Source organism: Hyla sarda, unplaced genomic scaffold (assembly GCF_029499605.1).
Source record: "Hyla sarda isolate aHylSar1 unplaced genomic scaffold, aHylSar1.hap1 scaffold_2943, whole genome shotgun sequence".
Lineage (NCBI taxonomy): Eukaryota > Metazoa > Chordata > Amphibia > Anura > Hylidae > Hyla > Hyla sarda.
The window spans coordinates 1-27,048 of NW_026609655.1; the positions used below are offsets into that span (position 1 = coordinate 1).

At 46.2% G+C, this 27,048-nt stretch overlaps 12 non-coding genes across 12 annotated transcripts; all 12 read left to right on the top strand.

Annotated features, from left to right (window-relative positions):
* Positions 1 to 1,042: 1,042 nt before the first annotated feature.
* LOC130327211 (U2 spliceosomal RNA) lies at positions 1,043 to 1,233 on the top strand. The gene has a single exon (XR_008871676.1). It is a non-coding gene; the product is annotated as a U2 spliceosomal RNA (small nuclear RNA).
* Positions 1,234 to 3,324: 2,091 nt separating this feature from the next.
* LOC130327220 (U2 spliceosomal RNA) lies at positions 3,325 to 3,515 on the top strand. The gene has a single exon (XR_008871684.1). It is a non-coding gene; the product is annotated as a U2 spliceosomal RNA (small nuclear RNA).
* A 2,089-nt stretch (positions 3,516 to 5,604) lies between these two features.
* On the top strand, positions 5,605 to 5,795 carry LOC130327221 (U2 spliceosomal RNA). The gene has a single exon (XR_008871685.1). It is a non-coding gene; the product is annotated as a U2 spliceosomal RNA (small nuclear RNA).
* A 2,088-nt stretch (positions 5,796 to 7,883) lies between these two features.
* LOC130327222 (U2 spliceosomal RNA) lies at positions 7,884 to 8,074 on the top strand. Its single transcript, XR_008871686.1, has one exon. It is a non-coding gene; the product is annotated as a U2 spliceosomal RNA (small nuclear RNA).
* Positions 8,075 to 10,165: 2,091 nt separating this feature from the next.
* Positions 10,166 to 10,356, top strand: LOC130327223 (U2 spliceosomal RNA). Its single transcript, XR_008871687.1, has one exon. It is a non-coding gene; the product is annotated as a U2 spliceosomal RNA (small nuclear RNA).
* A 2,092-nt stretch (positions 10,357 to 12,448) lies between these two features.
* On the top strand, positions 12,449 to 12,639 carry LOC130327212 (U2 spliceosomal RNA). The gene has a single exon (XR_008871677.1). It is a non-coding gene; the product is annotated as a U2 spliceosomal RNA (small nuclear RNA).
* A 2,101-nt stretch (positions 12,640 to 14,740) lies between these two features.
* Positions 14,741 to 14,931, top strand: LOC130327214 (U2 spliceosomal RNA). The gene has a single exon (XR_008871678.1). It is a non-coding gene; the product is annotated as a U2 spliceosomal RNA (small nuclear RNA).
* Positions 14,932 to 17,023: 2,092 nt separating this feature from the next.
* LOC130327219 (U2 spliceosomal RNA) lies at positions 17,024 to 17,214 on the top strand. The gene has a single exon (XR_008871683.1). It is a non-coding gene; the product is annotated as a U2 spliceosomal RNA (small nuclear RNA).
* Positions 17,215 to 19,303: 2,089 nt separating this feature from the next.
* On the top strand, positions 19,304 to 19,494 carry LOC130327215 (U2 spliceosomal RNA). The gene has a single exon (XR_008871679.1). It is a non-coding gene; the product is annotated as a U2 spliceosomal RNA (small nuclear RNA).
* Positions 19,495 to 21,591: 2,097 nt separating this feature from the next.
* On the top strand, positions 21,592 to 21,782 carry LOC130327216 (U2 spliceosomal RNA). The gene has a single exon (XR_008871680.1). It is a non-coding gene; the product is annotated as a U2 spliceosomal RNA (small nuclear RNA).
* A 2,083-nt stretch (positions 21,783 to 23,865) lies between these two features.
* Positions 23,866 to 24,056, top strand: LOC130327217 (U2 spliceosomal RNA). The gene has a single exon (XR_008871681.1). It is a non-coding gene; the product is annotated as a U2 spliceosomal RNA (small nuclear RNA).
* Positions 24,057 to 26,146: 2,090 nt separating this feature from the next.
* LOC130327218 (U2 spliceosomal RNA) lies at positions 26,147 to 26,337 on the top strand. Its single transcript, XR_008871682.1, has one exon. It is a non-coding gene; the product is annotated as a U2 spliceosomal RNA (small nuclear RNA).
* The last annotated feature ends 711 nt before the right edge of the window (positions 26,338 to 27,048 follow it).

Consider the following 27,048-nt stretch of genomic DNA (forward strand, 5'->3'; position numbering starts at 1 on the left):
AAGAATAATACGCCCAGAAAAGAGGCGAAAAGGAGAAAAACGTAAAAAAACGTGAAAAAAAAGTAAGAGGAAGAGAAGGGAAAAAAAGGTGGAAATGGGTTTAAAAGTGATTTCGGCGGAGAATATATATATATATATATATATATATATATATATATATATATATATACGCGCACACACACACATATATATAAACGTATTCTCCGTTGAGATATTGCAGCCGCTGCTGTGTCCAGGCCCAGGAGCCTTAGCACTGTGCTGTGATGTCACTCAATACCACTGACATCACTAGGTGTAAACAACATCTCTCCTTTGCTGTGTATGTGACTATGGAGCTGTTTGGTGATGTCGTCTATTATGGCCTTCATAGAAGCAACAGGAGATTGTTGCATCCATCTAGAACCCTCAGAACTACAGTGCTATGATGTCACTCACTTCCACAGGCCTTGCAGAGTGTAAACAACAACAACCCAGCTTTGTTGTGTATGTAACCATAGGGATTTGTGATGTCACCTAGAACCTTCACAGCAGCGACAGCTTTATGAGGAGCATCAGCACTGCTCTGCCTGAGCAGAACCATCACCGCCATAGGTTGTCAAATAACCCGGATTTAACCCACACAGGTAAGTCCAATGGGGTGCAGGCATGTCCTCTATGCTTACAGCTTCCCGTGGGTGTTGGTTTGATACCGTTTGGGGACAGCCAAGGAGGCATCTGCAGGCAACAAAGGTAGGTGTGTGCTTGTGTGTGTGTTTCCTATGCAGATCCTAAGCCCAGTGTCACATGCAAGTAGGAGGAGTAAGAAGGGTTCCTGGCAAATCCGGGTTATGGATTGCATTTAAAAAGGCCCCGTGGGAGTGCAATGGGCCCCTGTCTTGCTGCTTAGCAATAATGGTATGGGTTTAGGTTCTGCTGTGTGTACTGGTGGTTGACTGCCCCCCAGCCCAGAGTGTGCATGGAAAATTGTCTGGCAGCCTCCCTGACAGCAAGCAGTGATAGTGCCCATGAAGGGGACCTTGTTGGGCCCGCCCCTTTCACGGTTATCGCTTCTCGGCCTTTTGGCTAAGATCAAGTGTAGTATCTGTTCTTATCAGTTTAATATCTGATACGTCCCCTATCTGGGGACCATATATTAAATGGATTTTTGAGAACGGGGGCCGATTTCGAAGCTTGCTTCCGTCGCCCTATGCATTGACCCGATATGGCAGTATCTTCGGGTACAGTGCACCACCCCCTTACAGGGTTAAAAAGAAAGATTCCTACTTTCATTGCTACCTGCTTGCTGGCTAGCCAGCTAGCCAGCCCTGTGGGCCTTGCTGCTGCTGCAGCCAAAAAACAAAAGGTGGTGCTGCTGCTGCTGCTTCTGCTGCTTCTGCTTGTGTCTGGCCGCTGTTGGAGCGTCCAGGCACAGGACTTCTGCTGCTGCTGACTAAATGGCCTCCTTAATTGGATCATTTGAGTAGCCAGCACACCTGTGCAGGTAGGGCATGACATGATAGGCAGCTGCCTTGATAGCGGGTGGGTGCTGAATGTTCCTAATTGACAAAATAAGATTAATGCTTATGAAGAAATATAAAATCTCATCCCTTCCCCAATATCGCGCCACACCCCTACCCCTTAATTCCCTGGTTGAACTTGATGGACATATGTCTTTTTTCGACCGTACTAACTATGTAACTATGTAACATAACATGGGGGGGGGGGGGGGGGTCTCCTGGCTGTTCACACAGGTGTGTCATTGCTGTACATTGACCATGCATTGCTTCTGTGGTATTGCAAAGGCAAAGACAAATGCTTCCAGCCATCCATTGCACTAATGGATTGGTCATCAGCTGGCTGTCTATGTCCCGCATCAATATAGACCAAAGTACAGAGGGTTAGGCTATGCTATTGTGCACCTACCTGATGCATCAGAAGGTGCGAGGCCCTTGCTAAATTCTGTGCACAGACTTTGAGATCTATACTTTAGACTGTATCTAAACCTGCTCCAACATGGACTGACATTCTGGCCTACTTTCAGCCGATGCGACTTGTCTGTCGCTGAACAGTCGCTTTTTATGTATTCAGCACCTATGTATAATGTTGTAAAAATGCTCTAGAAGCTAAAGTCGCAGAAATGTCACACATATTCGGCCTGCAACTTTCTGTGCGACAAATTCAGACAGGAAAAATCAGTATAAATCCTTAGAAAATTATCCCCCAGTGTCTCCATCTGCTGGCGGTATTGAATAAGCATTGCTGCACTGATGGGGTATGCATTAGACGAAAAAAAAGAAGAAAAAGAAGAATAATACGCCCAGAAAAGAGGCGAAAAGGAGAAAAACGTAAAAAAACGTGAAAAAAAAGTAAGAGGAAGAGAAGGGAAAAAAAGGTGGAAATGGGTTTAAAAGTGATTTCGGCGGAGAAATATATATATATATATATATATATATATATATATATATATATATACGCGCACACACACACATATATATAAACGTATTCTCCGTTGAGATATTGCAGCCGCTGCTGTGTCCAGGCCCAGGAGCCTTAGCACTGTGCTGTGATGTCACTCAATACCACTGACATCACTAGGTGTAAACAACATCTCTCCTTTGCTGTGTATGTGACTATGGAGCTGTTTGGTGATGTCGTCTATTATGGCCTTCATAGAAGCAACAGGAGATTGTTGCATCCATCTAGAACCCTCAGAACTACAGTGCTATGATGTCACTCACTTCCACAGGCCTTGCAGAGTGTAAACAACAACAACCCAGCTTTGTTGTGTATGTAACCATAGGGATTTGTGATGTCACCTAGAACCTTCACAGCAGCGACAGCTTTATGAGGAGCATCAGCACTGCTCTGCCTGAGCAGAACCATCACCGCCATAGGTTGTCAAATAACCCGGATTTAACCCACACAGGTAAGTCCAATGGGGTGCAGGCATGTCCTCTATGCTTACAGCTTCCCGTGGGTGTTGGTTTGATACCGTTTGGGGACAGCCAAGGAGGCATCTGCAGGCAACAAAGGTAGGTGTGTGCTTGTGTGTGTGTTTCCTATGCAGATCCTAAGCCCAGTGTCACATGCAAGTAGGAGGAGTAAGAAGGGTTCCTGGCAAATCCGGGTTATGGATTGCATTTAAAAAGGCCCCGTGGGAGTGCAATGGGCCCCTGTCTTGCTGCTTAGCAATAATGGTATGGGTTTAGGTTCTGCTGTGTGTACTGGTGGTTGACTGCCCCCCAGCCCAGAGTGTGCATGGAAAATTGTCTGGCAGCCTCCCTGACAGCAAGCAGTGATAGTGCCCATGAAGGGGACCTTGTTGGGCCCGCCCCTTTCACGGTTATCGCTTCTCGGCCTTTTGGCTAAGATCAAGTGTAGTATCTGTTCTTATCAGTTTAATATCTGATACGTCCCCTATCTGGGGACCATATATTAAATGGATTTTTGAGAACGGGGGCCGATTTCGAAGCTTGCTTCCGTCGCCCTATGCATTGACCCGATATGGCAGTATCTTCGGGTACAGTGCACCACCCCCTTACAGGGTTAAAAAGAAAGATTCCTACTTTCATTGCTACCTGCTTGCTGGCTAGCCAGCTAGCCAGCCCTGTGGGCCTTGCTGCTGCTGCAGCCAAAAAACAAAAGGTGGTGCTGCTGCTGCTGCTTCTGCTGCTTCTGCTTGTGTCTGGCCGCTGTTGGAGCGTCCAGGCACAGGACTTCTGCTGCTGCTGACTAAATGGCCTCCTTAATTGGATCATTTGAGTAGCCAGCACACCTGTGCAGGTAGGGCATGACATGATAGGCAGCTGCCTTGATAGCGGGTGGGTGCTGAATGTTCCTAATTGACAAAATAAGATTAATGCTTATGAAGAAATATAAAATCTCATCCCTTCCCCAATATCGCGCCACACCCCTACCCCTTAATTCCCTGGTTGAACTTGATGGACATATGTCTTTTTTCGACCGTACTAACTATGTAACTATGTAACATAACATGGGGGGGGGGGGGGGTCTCCTGGCTGTTCACACAGGTGTGTCATTGCTGTACATTGACCATGCATTGCTTCTGTGGTATTGCAAAGGCAAAGACAAATGCTTCCAGCCATCCATTGCACTAATGGATTGGTCATCAGCTGGCTGTCTATGTCCCGCATCAATATAGACCAAAGTACAGAGGGTTAGGCTATGCTATTGTGCACCTACCTGATGCATCAGAAGGTGCGAGGCCCTTGCTAAATTCTGTGCACAGACTTTGAGATCTATACTTTAGACTGTATCTAAACCTGCTCCAACATGGACTGACATTCTGGCCTACTTTCAGCCGATGCGACTTGTCTGTCGCTGAACAGTCGCTTTTTATGTATTCAGCACCTATGTATAATGTTGTAAAAATGCTCTAGAAGCTAAAGTCGCAGAAATGTCACACATATTCGGCCTGCAACTTTCTGTGCGACAAATTCAGACAGGAAAAATCAGTATAAATCCTTAGAAAATTATCCCCCAGTGTCTCCATCTGCTGGCGGTATTGAATAAGCATTGCTGCACTGATGGGGTATGCATTAGACGAAAAAAAAGAAGAAAAAGAAGAATAATACGCCCAGAAAAGAGGCGAAAAGGAGAAAAACGTAAAAAAACGTGAAAAAAAAGTAAGAGGAAGAGAAGGGAAAAAAAGGTGGAAATGGGTTTAAAAGTGATTTCGGCGGAGAAATATATATATATATATATATATATATATATATATATATATATATACGCGCACACACACACATATATATAAACGTATTCTCCGTTGAGATATTGCAGCCGCTGCTGTGTCCAGGCCCAGGAGCCTTAGCACTGTGCTGTGATGTCACTCAATACCACTGACATCACTAGGTGTAAACAACATCTCTCCTTTGCTGTGTATGTGACTATGGAGCTGTTTGGTGATGTCGTCTATTATGGCCTTCATAGAAGCAACAGGAGATTGTTGCATCCATCTAGAACCCTCAGAACTACAGTGCTATGATGTCACTCACTTCCACAGGCCTTGCAGAGTGTAAACAACAACAACCCAGCTTTGTTGTGTATGTAACCATAGGGATTTGTGATGTCACCTAGAACCTTCACAGCAGCGACAGCTTTATGAGGAGCATCAGCACTGCTCTGCCTGAGCAGAACCATCACCGCCATAGGTTGTCAAATAACCCGGATTTAACCCACACAGGTAAGTCCAATGGGGTGCAGGCATGTCCTCTATGCTTACAGCTTCCCGTGGGTGTTGGTTTGATACCGTTTGGGGACAGCCAAGGAGGCATCTGCAGGCAACAAAGGTAGGTGTGTGCTTGTGTGTGTGTTTCCTATGCAGATCCTAAGCCCAGTGTCACATGCAAGTAGGAGGAGTAAGAAGGGTTCCTGGCAAATCCGGGTTATGGATTGCATTTAAAAAGGCCCCGTGGGAGTGCAATGGGCCCCTGTCTTGCTGCTTAGCAATAATGGTATGGGTTTAGGTTCTGCTGTGTGTACTGGTGGTTGACTGCCCCCCAGCCCAGAGTGTGCATGGAAAATTGTCTGGCAGCCTCCCTGACAGCAAGCAGTGATAGTGCCCATGAAGGGGACCTTGTTGGGCCCGCCCCTTTCACGGTTATCGCTTCTCGGCCTTTTGGCTAAGATCAAGTGTAGTATCTGTTCTTATCAGTTTAATATCTGATACGTCCCCTATCTGGGGACCATATATTAAATGGATTTTTGAGAACGGGGGCCGATTTCGAAGCTTGCTTCCGTCGCCCTATGCATTGACCCGATATGGCAGTATCTTCGGGTACAGTGCACCACCCCCTTACAGGGTTAAAAAGAAAGATTCCTACTTTCATTGCTACCTGCTTGCTGGCTAGCCAGCTAGCCAGCCCTGTGGGCCTTGCTGCTGCTGCAGCCAAAAAACAAAAGGTGGTGCTGCTGCTGCTGCTTCTGCTGCTTCTGCTTGTGTCTGGCCGCTGTTGGAGCGTCCAGGCACAGGACTTCTGCTGCTGCTGACTAAATGGCCTCCTTAATTGGATCATTTGAGTAGCCAGCACACCTGTGCAGGTAGGGCATGACATGATAGGCAGCTGCCTTGATAGCGGGTGGGTGCTGAATGTTCCTAATTGACAAAATAAGATTAATGCTTATGAAGAAATATAAAATCTCATCCCTTCCCCAATATCGCGCCACACCCCTACCCCTTAATTCCCTGGTTGAACTTGATGGACATATGTCTTTTTTCGACCGTACTAACTATGTAACTATGTAACATAACATGGGGGGGGGGGGGGGGTCTCCTGGCTGTTCACACAGGTGTGTCATTGCTGTACATTGACCATGCATTGCTTCTGTGGTATTGCAAAGGCAAAGACAAATGCTTCCAGCCATCCATTGCACTAATGGATTGGTCATCAGCTGGCTGTCTATGTCCCGCATCAATATAGACCAAAGTACAGAGGGTTAGGCTATGCTATTGTGCACCTACCTGATGCATCAGAAGGTGCGAGGCCCTTGCTAAATTCTGTGCACAGACTTTGAGATCTATACTTTAGACTGTATCTAAACCTGCTCCAACATGGACTGACATTCTGGCCTACTTTCAGCCGATGCGACTTGTCTGTCGCTGAACAGTCGCTTTTTATGTATTCAGCACCTATGTATAATGTTGTAAAAATGCTCTAGAAGCTAAAGTCGCAGAAATGTCACACATATTCGGCCTGCAACTTTCTGTGCGACAAATTCAGACAGGAAAAATCAGTATAAATCCTTAGAAAATTATCCCCCAGTGTCTCCATCTGCTGGCGGTATTGAATAAGCATTGCTGCACTGATGGGGTATGCATTAGACGAAAAAAAAGAAGAAAAAGAAGAATAATACGCCCAGAAAAGAGGCGAAAAGGAGAAAAACGTAAAAAAACGTGAAAAAAAAGTAAGAGGAAGAGAAGGGAAAAAAAGGTGGAAATGGGTTTAAAAGTGATTTCGGCGGAGATATATATATATATATATATATATATATATATATATATATATATACGCGCACACACACACATATATATAAACGTATTCTCCGTTGAGATATTGCAGCCGCTGCTGTGTCCAGGCCCAGGAGCCTTAGCACTGTGCTGTGATGTCACTCAATACCACTGACATCACTAGGTGTAAACAACATCTCTCCTTTGCTGTGTATGTGACTATGGAGCTGTTTGGTGATGTCGTCTATTATGGCCTTCATAGAAGCAACAGGAGATTGTTGCATCCATCTAGAACCCTCAGAACTACAGTGCTATGATGTCACTCACTTCCACAGGCCTTGCAGAGTGTAAACAACAACAACCCAGCTTTGTTGTGTATGTAACCATAGGGATTTGTGATGTCACCTAGAACCTTCACAGCAGCGACAGCTTTATGAGGAGCATCAGCACTGCTCTGCCTGAGCAGAACCATCACCGCCATAGGTTGTCAAATAACCCGGATTTAACCCACACAGGTAAGTCCAATGGGGTGCAGGCATGTCCTCTATGCTTACAGCTTCCCGTGGGTGTTGGTTTGATACCGTTTGGGGACAGCCAAGGAGGCATCTGCAGGCAACAAAGGTAGGTGTGTGCTTGTGTGTGTGTTTCCTATGCAGATCCTAAGCCCAGTGTCACATGCAAGTAGGAGGAGTAAGAAGGGTTCCTGGCAAATCCGGGTTATGGATTGCATTTAAAAAGGCCCCGTGGGAGTGCAATGGGCCCCTGTCTTGCTGCTTAGCAATAATGGTATGGGTTTAGGTTCTGCTGTGTGTACTGGTGGTTGACTGCCCCCCAGCCCAGAGTGTGCATGGAAAATTGTCTGGCAGCCTCCCTGACAGCAAGCAGTGATAGTGCCCATGAAGGGGACCTTGTTGGGCCCGCCCCTTTCACGGTTATCGCTTCTCGGCCTTTTGGCTAAGATCAAGTGTAGTATCTGTTCTTATCAGTTTAATATCTGATACGTCCCCTATCTGGGGACCATATATTAAATGGATTTTTGAGAACGGGGGCCGATTTCGAAGCTTGCTTCCGTCGCCCTATGCATTGACCCGATATGGCAGTATCTTCGGGTACAGTGCACCACCCCCTTACAGGGTTAAAAAGAAAGATTCCTACTTTCATTGCTACCTGCTTGCTGGCTAGCCAGCTAGCCAGCCCTGTGGGCCTTGCTGCTGCTGCAGCCAAAAAACAAAAGGTGGTGCTGCTGCTGCTGCTTCTGCTGCTTCTGCTTGTGTCTGGCCGCTGTTGGAGCGTCCAGGCACAGGACTTCTGCTGCTGCTGACTAAATGGCCTCCTTAATTGGATCATTTGAGTAGCCAGCACACCTGTGCAGGTAGGGCATGACATGATAGGCAGCTGCCTTGATAGCGGGTGGGTGCTGAATGTTCCTAATTGACAAAATAAGATTAATGCTTATGAAGAAATATAAAATCTCATCCCTTCCCCAATATCGCGCCACACCCCTACCCCTTAATTCCCTGGTTGAACTTGATGGACATATGTCTTTTTTCGACCGTACTAACTATGTAACTATGTAACATAACATGGGGGGGGGGGGGGGGTCTCCTGGCTGTTCACACAGGTGTGTCATTGCTGTACATTGACCATGCATTGCTTCTGTGGTATTGCAAAGGCAAAGACAAATGCTTCCAGCCATCCATTGCACTAATGGATTGGTCATCAGCTGGCTGTCTATGTCCCGCATCAATATAGACCAAAGTACAGAGGGTTAGGCTATGCTATTGTGCACCTACCTGATGCATCAGAAGGTGCGAGGCCCTTGCTAAATTCTGTGCACAGACTTTGAGATCTATACTTTAGACTGTATCTAAACCTGCTCCAACATGGACTGACATTCTGGCCTACTTTCAGCCGATGCGACTTGTCTGTCGCTGAACAGTCGCTTTTTATGTATTCAGCACCTATGTATAATGTTGTAAAAATGCTCTAGAAGCTAAAGTCGCAGAAATGTCACACATATTCGGCCTGCAACTTTCTGTGCGACAAATTCAGACAGGAAAAATCAGTATAAATCCTTAGAAAATTATCCCCCAGTGTCTCCATCTGCTGGCGGTATTGAATAAGCATTGCTGCACTGATGGGGTATGCATTAGACGAAAAAAAAGAAGAAAAAGAAGAATAATACGCCCAGAAAAGAGGCGAAAAGGAGAAAAACGTAAAAAAACGTGAAAAAAAAGTAAGAGGAAGAGAAGGGAAAAAAAGGTGGAAATGGGTTTAAAAGTGATTTCGGCGGAGAATATATATATATATATATATATATATATATATATATATATATATATACGCGCACACACACACATATATATAAACGTATTCTCCGTTGAGATATTGCAGCCGCTGCTGTGTCCAGGCCCAGGAGCCTTAGCACTGTGCTGTGATGTCACTCAATACCACTGACATCACTAGGTGTAAACAACATCTCTCCTTTGCTGTGTATGTGACTATGGAGCTGTTTGGTGATGTCGTCTATTATGGCCTTCATAGAAGCAACAGGAGATTGTTGCATCCATCTAGAACCCTCAGAACTACAGTGCTATGATGTCACTCACTTCCACAGGCCTTGCAGAGTGTAAACAACAACAACCCAGCTTTGTTGTGTATGTAACCATAGGGATTTGTGATGTCACCTAGAACCTTCACAGCAGCGACAGCTTTATGAGGAGCATCAGCACTGCTCTGCCTGAGCAGAACCATCACCGCCATAGGTTGTCAAATAACCCGGATTTAACCCACACAGGTAAGTCCAATGGGGTGCAGGCATGTCCTCTATGCTTACAGCTTCCCGTGGGTGTTGGTTTGATACCGTTTGGGGACAGCCAAGGAGGCATCTGCAGGCAACAAAGGTAGGTGTGTGCTTGTGTGTGTGTTTCCTATGCAGATCCTAAGCCCAGTGTCACATGCAAGTAGGAGGAGTAAGAAGGGTTCCTGGCAAATCCGGGTTATGGATTGCATTTAAAAAGGCCCCGTGGGAGTGCAATGGGCCCCTGTCTTGCTGCTTAGCAATAATGGTATGGGTTTAGGTTCTGCTGTGTGTACTGGTGGTTGACTGCCCCCCAGCCCAGAGTGTGCATGGAAAATTGTCTGGCAGCCTCCCTGACAGCAAGCAGTGATAGTGCCCATGAAGGGGACCTTGTTGGGCCCGCCCCTTTCACGGTTATCGCTTCTCGGCCTTTTGGCTAAGATCAAGTGTAGTATCTGTTCTTATCAGTTTAATATCTGATACGTCCCCTATCTGGGGACCATATATTAAATGGATTTTTGAGAACGGGGGCCGATTTCGAAGCTTGCTTCCGTCGCCCTATGCATTGACCCGATATGGCAGTATCTTCGGGTACAGTGCACCACCCCCTTACAGGGTTAAAAAGAAAGATTCCTACTTTCATTGCTACCTGCTTGCTGGCTAGCCAGCTAGCCAGCCCTGTGGGCCTTGCTGCTGCTGCAGCCAAAAAACAAAAGGTGGTGCTGCTGCTGCTGCTTCTGCTGCTTCTGCTTGTGTCTGGCCGCTGTTGGAGCGTCCAGGCACAGGACTTCTGCTGCTGCTGACTAAATGGCCTCCTTAATTGGATCATTTGAGTAGCCAGCACACCTGTGCAGGTAGGGCATGACATGATAGGCAGCTGCCTTGATAGCGGGTGGGTGCTGAATGTTCCTAATTGACAAAATAAGATTAATGCTTATGAAGAAATATAAAATCTCATCCCTTCCCCAATATCGCGCCACACCCCTACCCCTTAATTCCCTGGTTGAACTTGATGGACATATGTCTTTTTTCGACCGTACTAACTATGTAACTATGTAACATAACATGGGGGGGGGGGGGGGGTCTCCTGGCTGTTCACACAGGTGTGTCATTGCTGTACATTGACCATGCATTGCTTCTGTGGTATTGCAAAGGCAAAGACAAATGCTTCCAGCCATCCATTGCACTAATGGATTGGTCATCAGCTGGCTGTCTATGTCCCGCATCAATATAGACCAAAGTACAGAGGGTTAGGCTATGCTATTGTGCACCTACCTGATGCATCAGAAGGTGCGAGGCCCTTGCTAAATTCTGTGCACAGACTTTGAGATCTATACTTTAGACTGTATCTAAACCTGCTCCAACATGGACTGACATTCTGGCCTACTTTCAGCCGATGCGACTTGTCTGTCGCTGAACAGTCGCTTTTTATGTATTCAGCACCTATGTATAATGTTGTAAAAATGCTCTAGAAGCTAAAGTCGCAGAAATGTCACACATATTCGGCCTGCAACTTTCTGTGCGACAAATTCAGACAGGAAAAATCAGTATAAATCCTTAGAAAATTATCCCCCAGTGTCTCCATCTGCTGGCGGTATTGAATAAGCATTGCTGCACTGATGGGGTATGCATTAGACGAAAAAAAAGAAGAAAAAGAAGAATAATACGCCCAGAAAAGAGGCGAAAAGGAGAAAAACGTAAAAAAACGTGAAAAAAAAGTAAGAGGAAGAGAAGGGAAAAAAAGGTGGAAATGGGTTTAAAAGTGATTTCGGCGGAGAAATATATATATATATATATATATATATATATATATATATATATATATACGCGCACACACACACATATATATAAACGTATTCTCCGTTGAGATATTGCAGCCGCTGCTGTGTCCAGGCCCAGGAGCCTTAGCACTGTGCTGTGATGTCACTCAATACCACTGACATCACTAGGTGTTAACAACATCTCTCCTTTGCTGTGTATGTGACTATGGAGCTGTTTGGTGATGTCGTCTATTATGGCCTTCATAGAAGCAACAGGAGATTGTTGCATCCATCTAGAACCCTCAGAACTACAGTGCTATGATGTCACTCACTTCCACAGGCCTTGCAGAGTGTAAACAACAACAACCCAGCTTTGTTGTGTATGTAACCATAGGGATTTGTGATGTCACCTAGAACCTTCACAGCAGCGACAGCTTTATGAGGAGCATCAGCACTGCTCTGCCTGAGCAGAACCATCACCGCCATAGGTTGTCAAATAACCCGGATTTAACCCACACAGGTAAGTCCAATGGGGTGCAGGCATGTCCTCTATGCTTACAGCTTCCCGTGGGTGTTGGTTTGATACCGTTTGGGGACAGCCAATGAGGCATCTGCAGGCAACAAAGGTAGGTGTGTGCTTGTGTGTGTGTTTCCTATGCAGATCCTAAGCCCAGTGTCACATGCAAGTAGGAGGAGTAAGAAGGGTTCCTGGCAAATCCGGGTTATGGATTGCATTTAAAAAGGCCCCGTGGGAGTGCAATGGGCCCCTGTCTTGCTGCTTAGCAATAATGGTATGGGTTTAGGTTCTGCTGTGTGTACTGGTGGTTGACTGCCCCCCAGCCCAGAGTGTGCATGGAAAATTGTCTGGCAGCCTCCCTGACAGCAAGCAGTGATAGTGCCCATGAAGGGGACCTTGTTGGGCCCGCCCCTTTCACGGTTATCGCTTCTCGGCCTTTTGGCTAAGATCAAGTGTAGTATCTGTTCTTATCAGTTTAATATCTGATACGTCCCCTATCTGGGGACCATATATTAAATGGATTTTTGAGAACGGGGGCCGATTTCGAAGCTTGCTTCCGTCGCCCTATGCATTGACCCGATATGGCAGTATCTTCGGGTACAGTGCACCACCCCCTTACAGGGTTAAAAAGAAAGATTCCTACTTTCATTGCTACCTGCTTGCTGGCTAGCCAGCTAGCCAGCCCTGTGGGCCTTGCTGCTGCTGCTGCAGCCAAAAAACAAAAGGTGGTGCTGCTGCTGCTGCTTCTGCTGCTTCTGCTTGTGTCTGGCCGCTGTTGGAGCGTCCAGGCACAGGACTTCTGCTGCTGCTGACTAAATGGCCTCCTTAATTGGATCATTTGAGTAGCCAGCACACCTGTGCAGGTAGGGCATGACATGATAGGCAGCTGCCTTGATAGCGGGTGGGTGCTGAATGTTCCTAATTGACAAAATAAGATTAATGCTTATGAAGAAATATAAAATCTCATCCCTTCCCCAATATCGCGCCACACCCCTACCCCTTAATTCCCTGGTTGAACTTGATGGACATATGTCTTTTTTCGACCGTACTAACTATGTAACTATGTAACATAACATGGGGGGGGGGGGTCTCCTGGCTGTTCACACAGGTGTGTCATTGCTGTACATTGACCATGCATTGCTTCTGTGGTATTGCAAAGGCAAAGACAAATGCTTCCAGCCATCCATTGCACTAATGGATTGGTCATCAGCTGGCTGTCTATGTCCCGCATCAATATAGACCAAAGTACAGAGGGTTAGGCTATGCTATTGTGCACCTACCTGATGCATCAGAAGGTGCGAGGCCCTTGCTAAATTCTGTGCACAGACTTTGAGATCTATACTTTAGACTGTATCTAAACCTGCTCCAACATGGACTGACATTCTGGCCTACTTTCAGCCGATGCGACTTGTCTGTCGCTGAACAGTCGCTTTTTATGTATTCAGCACCTATGTATAATGTTGTAAAAATGCTCTAGAAGCTAAAGTCGCAGAAATGTCACACATATTCGGCCTGCAACTTTCTGTGCGACAAATTCAGACAGGAAAAATCAGTATAAATCCTTAGAAAATTATCCTCCAGTTTCTCCATCTGCTGGCGGTATTGAATAAGAATCGCTGCACTGATGGGGTATGCATTAGACGAAAAAAAAGAAGAAAAAGAAGAATAATACGCCCAGAAAAGAGGCGAAAAGGAGAAAAACTTAAAAAAACGTGAAAAAAAAGTAAGAGGAAGAGAAGGGAAAAAAAGGTGGAAATGGGTTTAAAAGTGATTTCGGCGGAGAAATATATATATATATATATATATATATATATATATATATATATATATATATATATATACGCGCACACACACACATATATATAAACGTATTCTCCGTTGAGATATTGCAGCCGCTGCTGTGTCCAGGCCCAGGAGCCTTAGCACTGTGCTGTGATGTCACTCAATACCACTGACATCACTAGGTGTAAACAACATCTCTCCTTTGCTGTGTATGTGACTATGGAGCTGTTTGGTGATGTCGTCTATTATGGCCTTCATAGAAGCAACAGGAGATTGTTGCATCCATCTAGAACCCTCAGAACTACAGTGCTATGATGTCACTCACTTCCACAGGCCTTGCAGAGTGTAAACAACAACAACCCAGCTTTGTTGTGTATGTAACCATAGGGATTTGTGATGTCACCTAGAACCTTCACAGCAGCGACAGCTTTATGAGGAGCATCAGCACTGCTCTGCCTGAGCAGAACCATCACCGCCATAGGTTGTCAAATAACCCGGATTTAACCCACACAGGTAAGTCCAATGGGGTGCAGGCATGTCCTCTATGCTTACAGCTTCCCGTGGGTGTTGGTTTGATACCGTTTGGGGACAGCCAAGGAGGCATCTGCAGGCAACAAAGGTAGGTGTGTGCTTGTGTGTGTGTTTCCTATGCAGATCCTAAGCCCAGTGTCACATGCAAGTAGGAGGAGTAAGAAGGGTTCCTGGCAAATCCGGGTTATGGATTGCATTTAAAAAGGCCCCGTGGGAGTGCAATGGGCCCCTGTCTTGCTGCTTAGCAATAATGGTATGGGTTTAGGTTCTGCTGTGTGTACTGGTGGTTGACTGCCCCCCAGCCCAGAGTGTGCATGGAAAATTGTCTGGCAGCCTCCCTGACAGCAAGCAGTGATAGTGCCCATGAAGGGGACCTTGTTGGGCCCGCCCCTTTCACGGTTATCGCTTCTCGGCCTTTTGGCTAAGATCAAGTGTAGTATCTGTTCTTATCAGTTTAATATCTGATACGTCCCCTATCTGGGGACCATATATTAAATGGATTTTTGAGAACGGGGGCCGATTTCGAAGCTTGCTTCCGTCGCCCTATGCATTGACCCGATATGGCAGTATCTTCGGGTACAGTGCACCACCCCCTTACAGGGTTAAAAAGAAAGATTCCTACTTTCATTGCTACCTGCTTGCTGGCTAGCCAGCTAGCCAGCCCTGTGGGCCTTGCTGCTGCTGCTGCAGCCAAAAAACAAAAGGTGGTGCTGCTGCTGCTGCTTCTGCTGCTTCTGCTTGTGTCTGGCCGCTGTTGGAGCGTCCAGGCACAGGACTTCTGCTGCTGCTGACTAAATGGCCTCCTTAATTGGATCATTTGAGTAGCCAGCACACCTGTGCAGGTAGGGCATGACATGATAGGCAGCTGCCTTGATAGCGGGTGGGTGCTGAATGTTCCTAATTGACAAAATAAGATTAATGCTTATGAAGAAATATAAAATCTCATCCCTTCCCCAATATCGCGCCACACCCCTACCCCTTAATTCCCTGGTTGAACTTGATGGACATATGTCTTTTTTCGACCGTACTAACTATGTAACTATGTAACATAACATGGGGGGGGGGGGGGGGGGGGGTCTCCTGGCTGTTCACACAGGTGTGTCATTGCTGTACATTGACCATGCATTGCTTCTGTGGTATTGCAAAGGCAAAGACAAATGCTTCCAGCCATCCATTGCACTAATGGATTGGTCATCAGCTGGCTGTCTATGTCCCGCATCAATATAGACCAAAGTACAGAGGGTTAGGCTATGCTATTGTGCACCTACCTGATGCATCAGAAGGTGCGAGGCCCTTGCTAAATTCTGTGCACAGACTTTGAGATCTATACTTTAGACTGTATCTAAACCTGCTCCAACATGGACTGACATTCTGGCCTACTTTCAGCCGATGCGACTTGTCTGTCGCTGAACAGTCGCTTTTTATGTATTCAGCACCTATGTATAATGTTGTAAAAATGCTCTAGAAGCTAAAGTCGCAGAAATGTCACACATATTCGGCCTGCAACTTTCTGTGCGACAAATTCAGACAGGAAAAATCAGTATAAATCCTTAGAAAATTATCCCCCAGTGTCTCCATCTGCTGGCGGTATTGAATAAGCATTGCTGCACTGATGGGGTATGCATTAGACGAAAAAAAAGAAGAAAAAGAAGAATAATACGCCCAGAAAAGAGGCGAAAAGGAGAAAAACGTAAAAAAACGTGAAAAAAAAGTAAGAGGAAGAGAAGGGAAAAAAAGGTGGAAATGGGTTTAAAAGTGATTTCGGCGGAGAAATATATATATATATATATATATATATATATATATATATACGCGCACACACACACATATATATAAACGTATTCTCCGTTGAGATATTGCAGCCGCTGCTGTGTCCAGGCCCAGGAGCCTTAGCACTGTGCTGTGATGTCACTCAATACCACTGACATCACTAGGTGTAAACAACATCTCTCCTTTGCTGTGTATGTGACTATGGAGCTGTTTGGTGATGTCGTCTATTATGGCCTTCATAGAAGCAACAGGAGATTGTTGCATCCATCTAGAACCCTCAGAACTACAGTGCTATGATGTCACTCACTTCCACAGGCCTTGCAGAGTGTAAACAACAACAACCCAGCTTTGTTGTGTATGTAACCATAGGGATTTGTGATGTCACCTAGAACCTTCACAGCAGCGACAGCTTTATGAGGAGCATCAGCACTGCTCTGCCTGAGCAGAACCATCACCGCCATAGGTTGTCAAATAACCCGGATTTAACCCACACAGGTAAGTCCAATGGGGTGCAGGCATGTCCTCTATGCTTACAGCTTCCCGTGGGTGTTGGTTTGATACCGTTTGGGGACAGCCAAGGAGGCATCTGCAGGCAACAAAGGTAGGTGTGTGCTTGTGTGTGTGTTTCCTATGCAGATCCTAAGCCCAGTGTCACATGCAAGTAGGAGGAGTAAGAAGGGTTCCTGGCAAATCCGGGTTATGGATTGCATTTAAAAAGGCCCCGTGGGAGTGCAATGGGCCCCTGTCTTGCTGCTTAGCAATAATGGTATGGGTTTAGGTTCTGCTGTGTGTACTGGTGGTTGACTGCCCCCCAGCCCAGAGTGTGCATGGAAAATTGTCTGGCAGCCTCCCTGACAGCAAGCAGTGATAGTGCCCATGAAGGGGACCTTGTTGGGCCCGCCCCTTTCACGGTTATCGCTTCTCGGCCTTTTGGCTAAGATCAAGTGTAGTATCTGTTCTTATCAGTTTAATATCTGATACGTCCCCTATCTGGGGACCATATATTAAATGGATTTTTGAGAACGGGGGCCGATTTCAAAGCTTGCTTCCGTCGCCCTATGCATTGACCCGATATGGCAGTATCTTCGGGTACAGTGCACCACCCCCTTACAGGGTTAAAAAGAAAGATTCCTACTTTCATTGCTACCTGCTTGCTGGCTAGCCAGCTAGCCAGCCCTGTGGGCCTTGCTGCTGCTGCAGCCAAAAAACAAAAGGTGGTGCTGCTGCTGCTGCTTCTGCTGCTTCTGCTTGTGTCTGGCCGCTGTTGGAGCGTCCAGGCACAGGACTTCTGCTGCTGCTGACTAAATGGCCTCCTTAATTGGATCATTTGAGTAGCCAGCACACCTGTGCAGGTAGGGCATGACATGATAGGCAGCTGCCTTGATAGCGGGTGGGTGCTGAATGTTCCTAATTGACAAAATAAGATTAATGCTTATGAAGAAATATAAAATCTCATCCCTTCCCCAATATCGCGCCACACCCCTACCCCTTAATTCCCTGGTTGAACTTGATGGACATATGTCTTTTTTCGACCGTACTAACTATGTAACTATGTAACATAACATGGGGGGGGGGGGGGGGTCTCCTGGCTGTTCACACAGGTGTGTCATTGCTGTACATTGACCATGCATTGCTTCTGTGGTATTGCAAAGGCAAAGACAAATGCTTCCAGCCATCCATTGCACTAATGGATTGGTCATCAGCTGGCTGTCTATGTCCCGCATCAATATAGACCAAAGTACAGAGGGTTAGGCTATGCTATTGTGCACCTACCTGATGCATCAGAAGGTGCGAGGCCCTTGCTAAATTCTGTGCACAGACTTTGAGATCTATACTTTAGACTGTATCTAAACCTGCTCCAACATGGACTGACATTCTGGCCTACTTTCAGCCGATGCGACTTGTCTGTCGCTGAACAGTCGCTTTTTATGTATTCAGCACCTATGTATAATGTTGTAAAAATGCTCTAGAAGCTAAAGTCGCAGAAATGTCACACATATTCGGCCTGCAACTTTCTGTGCGACAAATTCAGACAGGAAAAATCAGTATAAATCCTTAGAAAATTATCCCCCAGTGTCTCCATCTGCTGGCGGTATTGAATAAGCATTGCTGCACTGATGGGGTATGCATTAGACGAAAAAAAAGAAGAAAAAGAAGAATAATACGCCCAGAAAAGAGGCGAAAAGGAGAAAAACGTAAAAAAACGTGAAAAAAAAGTAAGAGGAAGAGAAGGGAAAAAAAGGTGGAAATGGGTTTAAAAGTGATTTCGGCGGAGAAATATATATATATATATATATATATATATATATATATATATATACGCGCACACACACACATATATATAAACGTATTCTCCGTTGAGATATTGCAGCCGCTGCTGTGTCCAGGCCCAGGAGCCTTAGCACTGTGCTGTGATGTCACTCAATACCACTGACATCACTAGGTGTAAACAACATCTCTCCTTTGCTGTGTATGTGACTATGGAGCTGTTTGGTGATGTCGTCTATTATGGCCTTCATAGAAGCAACAGGAGATTGTTGCATCCATCTAGAACCCTCAGAACTACAGTGCTATGATGTCACTCACTTCCACAGGCCTTGCAGAGTGTAAACAACAACAACCCAGCTTTGTTGTGTATGTAACCATAGGGATTTGTGATGTCACCTAGAACCTTCACAGCAGCGACAGCTTTATGAGGAGCATCAGCACTGCTCTGCCTGAGCAGAACCATCACCGCCATAGGTTGTCAAATAACCCGGATTTAACCCACACAGGTAAGTCCAATGGGGTGCAGGCATGTCCTCTATGCTTACAGCTTCCCGTGGGTGTTGGTTTGATACCGTTTGGGGACAGCCAAGGAGGCATCTGCAGGCAACAAAGGTAGGTGTGTGCTTGTGTGTGTGTTTCCTATGCAGATCCTAAGCCCAGTGTCACATGCAAGTAGGAGGAGTAAGAAGGGTTCCTGGCAAATCCGGGTTATGGATTGCATTTAAAAAGGCCCCGTGGGAGTGCAATGGGCCCCTGTCTTGCTGCTTAGCAATAATGGTATGGGTTTAGGTTCTGCTGTGTGTACTGGTGGTTGACTGCCCCCCAGCCCAGAGTGTGCATGGAAAATTGTCTGGCAGCCTCCCTGACAGCAAGCAGTGATAGTGCCCATGAAGGGGGACCTTGTTGGGCCCGCCCCTTTCACGGTTATCGCTTCTCGGCCTTTTGGCTAAGATCAAGTGTAGTATCTGTTCTTATCAGTTTAATATCTGATACGTCCCCTATCTGGGGACCATATATTAAATGGATTTTTGAGAACGGGGGCCGATTTCGAAGCTTGCTTCCGTCGCCCTATGCATTGACCCGATATGGCAGTATCTTCGGGTACAGTGCACCACCCCCCTTACAGGGTTAAAAAGAAAGATTCCTACTTTCATTGCTACCTGCTTGCTGGCTAGCCAGCTAGCCAGCCCTGTGGGCCTTGCTGCTGCTGCAGCCAAAAAACAAAGGTGGTGCTGCTGCTGCTGCTTCTGCTGCTTCCTGCTTGTGTCTGGCCGCTGTTGGAGCGTCCAGGCACAGGACTTCTGCTGCTGCTGACTAAATGGCCTCCTTAATTGGATCATTTGAGTAGCCAGCACACCTGTGCAGGTAGGGCTTGACATGATAGGCAGCTGCCTTGATAGCGGGTGGGTGCTGAATGTTCCTAATTGACAAAATAAGATTAATGCTTATGAAGAAATATAAAATCTCATCCCTTCCCCAATATCGCGCCACACCCCTACCCTTAATTCCCTGGTTTGAACTTGATGGACATATGTCTTTTTTCGACCGTACTAACTATGTAACTATGTCAACATAACATGGGGGGGGGGGGGGGGGGTCTCCTGGCTGTTCACACAGGTGTGTCATTGCTGTACATTGACCATGCATTGCTTCTGTGGTATTGCAAAGGCAAAGACAAATGCTTCCAGCCATCCATTGCACTAATGGATTGGTCATCAGCTGGCTGTCTATGTCCCGCATCAATATAGACCAAAGTACAGAGGGTTAGGCTATGCTATTGTGCACCTACCTGATGCTTCAGAAGGTGCGAGGCCCTTGCTAAATTCTGTGCACAGACTTTGAGATCTATACTTTAGACTGTATCTAAACCTGCTCCAACATGGACTGACATTCTGGCCCTACTTTCAGCCGATGCGACTTGTCTGTCGCTGAACAGTCGCTTTTTATGTATTCAGCACCTATGTATAATGTTGTAAAAATGCTCTAGAAGCTAAAGTCGCAGAAATGTCACACATATTCGCCTGCAACTTTCTGTGCGACAAATTCAGACAGGAAAAATCAGTATAAATCCTTAGAAAATTATCCCCCAGTGTCTCCATCTGCTGGCGGTATTGAATAAGCATTGCTGCACTGATGGGGTATGCATTAGACGAAAAAAAAGAAGAAAAAGAAGAATAATACGCCCAGAAAAGAGGCGAAAAGGAGAAAAACGTAAAAAAACGTGAAAAAAAAGTAAGAGGAAGAGAAGGGAAAAAAAGGTGGAAATGGGTTTAAAAGTGATTTCGGCGGAGAAATATATATATATATATATATATATATATATATATTATATACGCGCACACACACACATATTATATAAAACGTATTCTCCGTTGAGATATTGCAAGCCGCTGCTGTGTCCAGGCCCAGGAGCCTTAGCACTGTGCTGTGATGTCACTCAATACCACTGACATCACTAGGTGTAAACAACATCTCTCCTTTGCTGTGTATGTGACTATGGAGCTGTTTGGTGATGTCGTCTATTATGGCCTTCATAGAAGCAACAGGAGATTGTTGCATCCATCTAGAACCCTCAGAACTACAGTGCTATGATGTCACTCACTTCCACAGGCCTTGCAGAGTGTAAACAACAACAACCCAGCTTTGTTGTGTATGTAACCATAGGGATTTGTGATGTCACCTAGAACCTTCACAGCAGCGACAGCTTTATGAGGAGCATCAGCACTGCTCTGCCTGAGCAGAACCATCACCGCCATAGGTTGTCAAATAACCCGGATTTAACCCACACAGGGTAAGTCCCAATGGGGTGCAGGCATGTCCTCTATGCTTACAGCTTCCCGTGGGTGTTGGTTTGATACCGTTTGGGGACAGCCAAGGAGGCATCTGCAGGCAACAAAGGTAGGTGTGTGCTTGTGTGTGTGTTTCCTATGCAGATCCTAAGCCCAGTGTCACATGCAAGTAGGAGGAGTAAGAAGGGTTCCTGGCAAATCCGGGTTATGGATTGCATTTAAAAAGGCCCCGTGGGAGTGCAATGGGCCCCTGTCTTGCTGCTTAGCAATAATGGTATGGGTTTAGGTTCTGCTGTGTGTACTGGTGGTTGACTGCCCCCCAGCCCAGAGGTGTGCATGGAAAATTGTCTGGCAGCCTCCCTGACAGCAAGCAGGTGATAGTGCCCATGAAGGGGACCTTGTTGGGCCCGCCCCTTTCACGGTTTATCGCTTCTCGGCCTTTTGGCTAAGATCAAGTGTAGTATCTGTTCTTATCAGTTTAATATCTGATACGTCCCCTATCTGGGGACCATATATTAAATGGATTTTTGAGAACGGGGGCCGATTTCGAAGCTTGCTTCCGTCGCCCTATGCATTGACCCGATATGGCAGTATCTTCGGGTACAGTGCACCACCCCCTTACAGGGTTAAAAAGAAAGATTCCTACTTTCATTGCTACCTGCTTGCTGGCTAGCCAGCTAGCCAGCCCTGTGGGCCTTTGCTGCTGCTGCAGCCAAAAAACAAAAGGTGGTGCTGCTGCTGCTGCTTCTGCTGCTTCTGCTTGTGTCTGGCCGCTGTTGGAGCGTCCAGGCACAGGACTTCTGCTGCTGCTGACTAAATGGCCTCCTTAATTGGATCATTTGAGTAGCCAGCACACCTGTGCAGGTAGGGCATGACATGATAGGCAGCTGCCTTGATAGCGGGTGGGTGCTGAATGTTCCTAATTGACAAAATAAGATTAATGCTTATGAAGAAATATAAAATCTCATCCCTTCCCCAATATCGCGCCACACCCCTACCCCTTAATTCCCTGGTTGAACTTGATGGACATATGTCTTTTTTCGACCGTACTAACTATGTAACTATGTAACATAACATGGGGGGGGGGGGGGGGGGTCTCCTGGCTGTTCACACAGGTGTGTCATTGCTGTACATTGACCATTGCATTGCTTCTGTGGTATTGCAAAGGCAAAGACAAATGCTTCCAGCCATCCATTGCACTAATGGATTGGTCATCAGCTGGCTGTCTATGTCCCGCATCAATATAGACCAAAGTACAGAGGGTTAGGCTATGCTATTGTGCACTACCTGATGCATCAGAAGGTGCAAGGCCCTTGCTAAATTCTGTGCACAGACTTTGAGATCTATACTTTAGACTGTATCTAAACCTGCTCCAACATGGACTGACATTCTGGCCTACTTTCAGCCGATGCGACTTGTCTGTCGCTGAACAGTCGCTTTTTATGTATTCAGCACCTATGTATAATGTTGTAAAAATGCTCTAGAAGCTAAAGTCGCAGAAATGTCACACATATTCGGCCTGCAACTTTCTGTGCGACAAATTCAGACAGGAAAAATCAGTATAAATCCTTAGAAAATTATCCCCCAGTGTCTCCATCTGCTGGCGGTATTGAATAAGCATTGCTGCACTGATGGGGGTATGCATTAGACGAAAAAAAAGAAGAAAAAGAAGAATAATACGCCCAGAAAAGAGGCGAAAAGGAGAAAAACGTAAAAAAACGTGAAAAAAAAGTAAGAGGAAGAGAAGGGAAAAAAAGGTGGAAATGGGTTTAAAAGTGATTTCGGCGGAGAATATATATATATATATATATATATATATATATATACGCGCACACACACACATATATATAAACGTATTCTCCGTTGAGATATTGCAGCCGCTGCTGTGTCCAGGCCCAGGAGCCTTAGCACTGTGCTGTGATGTCACTCAATACCACTGACATCACTAGGTGTAAACAACATCTCTCCTTTGCTGTGTATGTGACTATGGAGCTGTTTGGTGATGTCGTCTATTATGGCCTTCATAGAAGCAACAGGAGATTGTTGCATCCATCTAGAACCCTCAGAACTACAGTGCTATGATGTCACTCACTTCCACAGGCCTTGCAGAGTGTAAACAACAACAACCCAGCTTTGTTGTGTATGTAACCATAGGGATTTGTGATGTCACCTAGAACCTTCACAGCAGCGACAGCTTTATGAGGAGCATCAGCACTGCTCTGCCTGAGCAGAACCATCACCGCCATAGGTTGTCAAATAACCCGGATTTAACCCACACAGGTAAGTCCAATGGGGTGCAGGCATGTCCTCTATGCTTACAGCTTCCCGTGGGTGTTGGTTTGATACCGTTTGGGGACAGCCAAGGAGGCATCTGCAGGCAACAAAGGTAGGTGTGTGCTTGTGTGTGTGTTTCCTATGCAGATCCTAAGCCCAGTGTCACATGCAAGTAGGAGGAGTAAGAAGGGTTCCTGGCAAATCCGGGTTATGGATTGCATTTAAAAAGGCCCCGTGGGAGTGCAATGGGCCCCTGTCTTGCTGCTTAGCAATAATGGTATGGGTTTAGGTTCTGCTGTGTGTACTGGTGGTTGACTGCCCCCCAGCCCAGAGTGTGCATGGAAAATTGTCTGGCAGCCTCCCTGACAGCAAGCAGTGATAGTGCCCATGAAGGGGACCTTGTTGGGCCCGCCCCTTTCACGGTTATCGCTTCTCGGCCTTTTGGCTAAGATCAAGTGTAGTATCTGTTCTTATCAGTTTAATATCTGATACGTCCCCTATCTGGGGACCATATATTAAATGGATTTTTGAGAACGGGGGCCGATTTCGAAGCTTGCTTCCGTCGCCCTATGCATTGACCCGATATGGCAGTATCTTCGGGTACAGTGCACCACCCCCTTACAGGGTTAAAAAGAAAGATTCCTACTTTCATTGCTACCTGCTTGCTGGCTAGCCAGCTAGCCAGCCCTGTGGGCCTTGCTGCTGCTGCAGCCAAAAAACAAAAGGTGGTGCTGCTGCTGCTGCTTCTGCTGCTTCTGCTTGTGTCTGGCCGCTGTTGGAGCGTCCAGGCACAGGACTTCTGCTGCTGCTGACTAAATGGCCTCCTTAATTGGATCATTTGAGTAGCCAGCACACCTGTGCAGGTAGGGCATGACATGATAGGCAGCTGCCTTGATAGCGGGTGGGTGCTGAATGTTCCTAATTGACAAAATAAGATTAATGCTTATGAAGAAATATAAAATCTCATCCCTTCCCCAATATCGCGCCACACCCCTACCCCTTAATTCCCTGGTTGAACTTGATGGACATATGTCTTTTTTCGACCGTACTAACTATGTAACTATGTAACATAACATGGGGGGGGGGGGGGGGTCTCCTGGCTGTTCACACAGGTGTGTCATTGCTGTACATTGACCATGCATTGCTTCTGTGGTATTGCAAAGGCAAAGACAAATGCTTCCAGCCATCCATTGCACTAATGGATTGGTCATCAGCTGGCTGTCTATGTCCCGCATCAATATAGACCAAAGTACAGAGGGTTAGGCTATGCTATTGTGCACCTACCTGATGCATCAGAAGGTGCGAGGCCCTTGCTAAATTCTGTGCACAGACTTTGAGATCTATACTTTAGACTGTATCTAAACCTGCTCCAACATGGACTGACATTCTGGCCTACTTTCAGCCGATGCGACTTGTCTGTCGCTGAACAGTCGCTTTTTATGTATTCAGCACCTATGTATAATGTTGTAAAAATGCTCTAGAAGCTAAAGTCGCAGAAATGTCACACATATTCGGCCTGCAACTTTCTGTGCGACAAATTCAGACAGGAAAAATCAGTATAAATCCTTAGAAAATTATCCCCCAGTGTCTCCATCTGCTGGCGGTATTGAATAAGCATTGCTGCACTGATGGGGTATGCATTAGACGAAAAAAAAGAAGAAAAAGAAGAATAATACGCCCAGAAAAGAGGCGAAAAGGAGAAAAACGTAAAAAAACGTGAAAAAAAAGTAAGAGGAAGAGAAGGGAAAAAAAGGTGGAAATGGGTTTAAAAGTGATTTCGGCGGAGAAATATATATATATATATATATATATATATATATATATATATATATACGCGCACACACACACATATATATAAACGTATTCTCCGTTGAGATATTGCAGCCGCTGCTGTGTCCAGGCCCAGGAGCCTTAGCACTGTGCTGTGATGTCACTCAATACCACTGACATCACTAGGTGTAAACAACATCTCTCCTTTGCTGTGTATGTGACTATGGAGCTGTTTGGTGATGTCGTCTATTATGGCCTTCATAGAAGCAACAGGAGATTGTTGCATCCATCTAGAACCCTCAGAACTACAGTGCTATGATGTCACTCACTTCCACAGGCCTTGCAGAGTGTAAACAACAACAACCCAGCTTTGTTGTGTATGTAACCATAGGGATTTGTGATGTCACCTAGAACCTTCACAGCAGCGACAGCTTTATGAGGAGCATCAGCACTGCTCTGCCTGAGCAGAACCATCACCGCCATAGGTTGTCAAATAACCCGGATTTAACCCACACAGGTAAGTCCAATGGGGTGCAGGCATGTCCTCTATGCTTACAGCTTCCCGTGGGTGTTGGTTTGATACCGTTTGGGGACAGCCAAGGAGGCATCTGCAGGCAACAAAGGTAGGTGTGTGCTTGTGTGTGTGTTTCCTATGCAGATCCTAAGCCCAGTGTCACATGCAAGTAGGAGGAGTAAGAAGGGTTCCTGGCAAATCCGGGTTATGGATTGCATTTAAAAAGGCCCCGTGGGAGTGCAATGGGCCCCTGTCTTGCTGCTTAGCAATAATGGTATGGGTTTAGGTTCTGCTGTGTGTACTGGTGGTTGACTGCCCCCCAGCCCAGAGTGTGCATGGAAAATTGTCTGGCAGCCTCCCTGACAGCAAGCAGTGATAGTGCCCATGAAGGGGACCTTGTTGGGCCCGCCCCTTTCACGGTTATCGCTTCTCGGCCTTTTGGCTAAGATCAAGTGTAGTATCTGTTCTTATCAGTTTAATATCTGATACGTCCCCTATCTGGGGACCATATATTAAATGGATTTTTGAGAACGGGGGCCGATTTCGAAGCTTGCTTCCGTCGCCCTATGCATTGACCCGATATGGCAGTATCTTCGGGTACAGTGCACCACCCCCTTACAGGGTTAAAAAGAAAGATTCCTACTTTCATTGCTACCTGCTTGCTGGCTAGCCAGCTAGCCAGCCCTGTGGGCCTTGCTGCTGCTGCAGCCAAAAAACAAAAGGTGGTGCTGCTGCTGCTGCTTCTGCTGCTTCTGCTTGTGTCTGGCCGCTGTTGGAGCGTCCAGGCACAGGACTTCTGCTGCTGCTGACTAAATGGCCTCCTTAATTGGATCATTTGAGTAGCCAGCACACCTGTGCAGGTAGGGCATGACATGATAGGCAGCTGCCTTGATAGCGGGTGGGTGCTGAATGTTCCTAATTGACAAAATAAGATTAATGCTTATGAAGAAATATAAAATCTCATCCCTTCCCCAATATCGCGCCACACCCCTACCCCTTAATTCCCTGGTTGAACTTGATGGACATATGTCTTTTTTCGACCGTACTAACTATGTAACTATGTAACATAACATGGGGGGGGGGGGGGGGTCTCCTGGCTGTTCACACAGGTGTGTCATTGCTGTACATTGACCATGCATTGCTTCTGTGGTATTGCAAAGGCAAAGACAAATGCTTCCAGCCATCCATTGCACTAATGGATTGGTCATCAGCTGGCTGTCTATGTCCCGCATCAATATAGACCAAAGTACAGAGGGTTAGGCTATGCTATTGTGCACCTACCTGATGCATCAGAAGGTGCGAGGCCCTTGCTAAATTCTGTGCA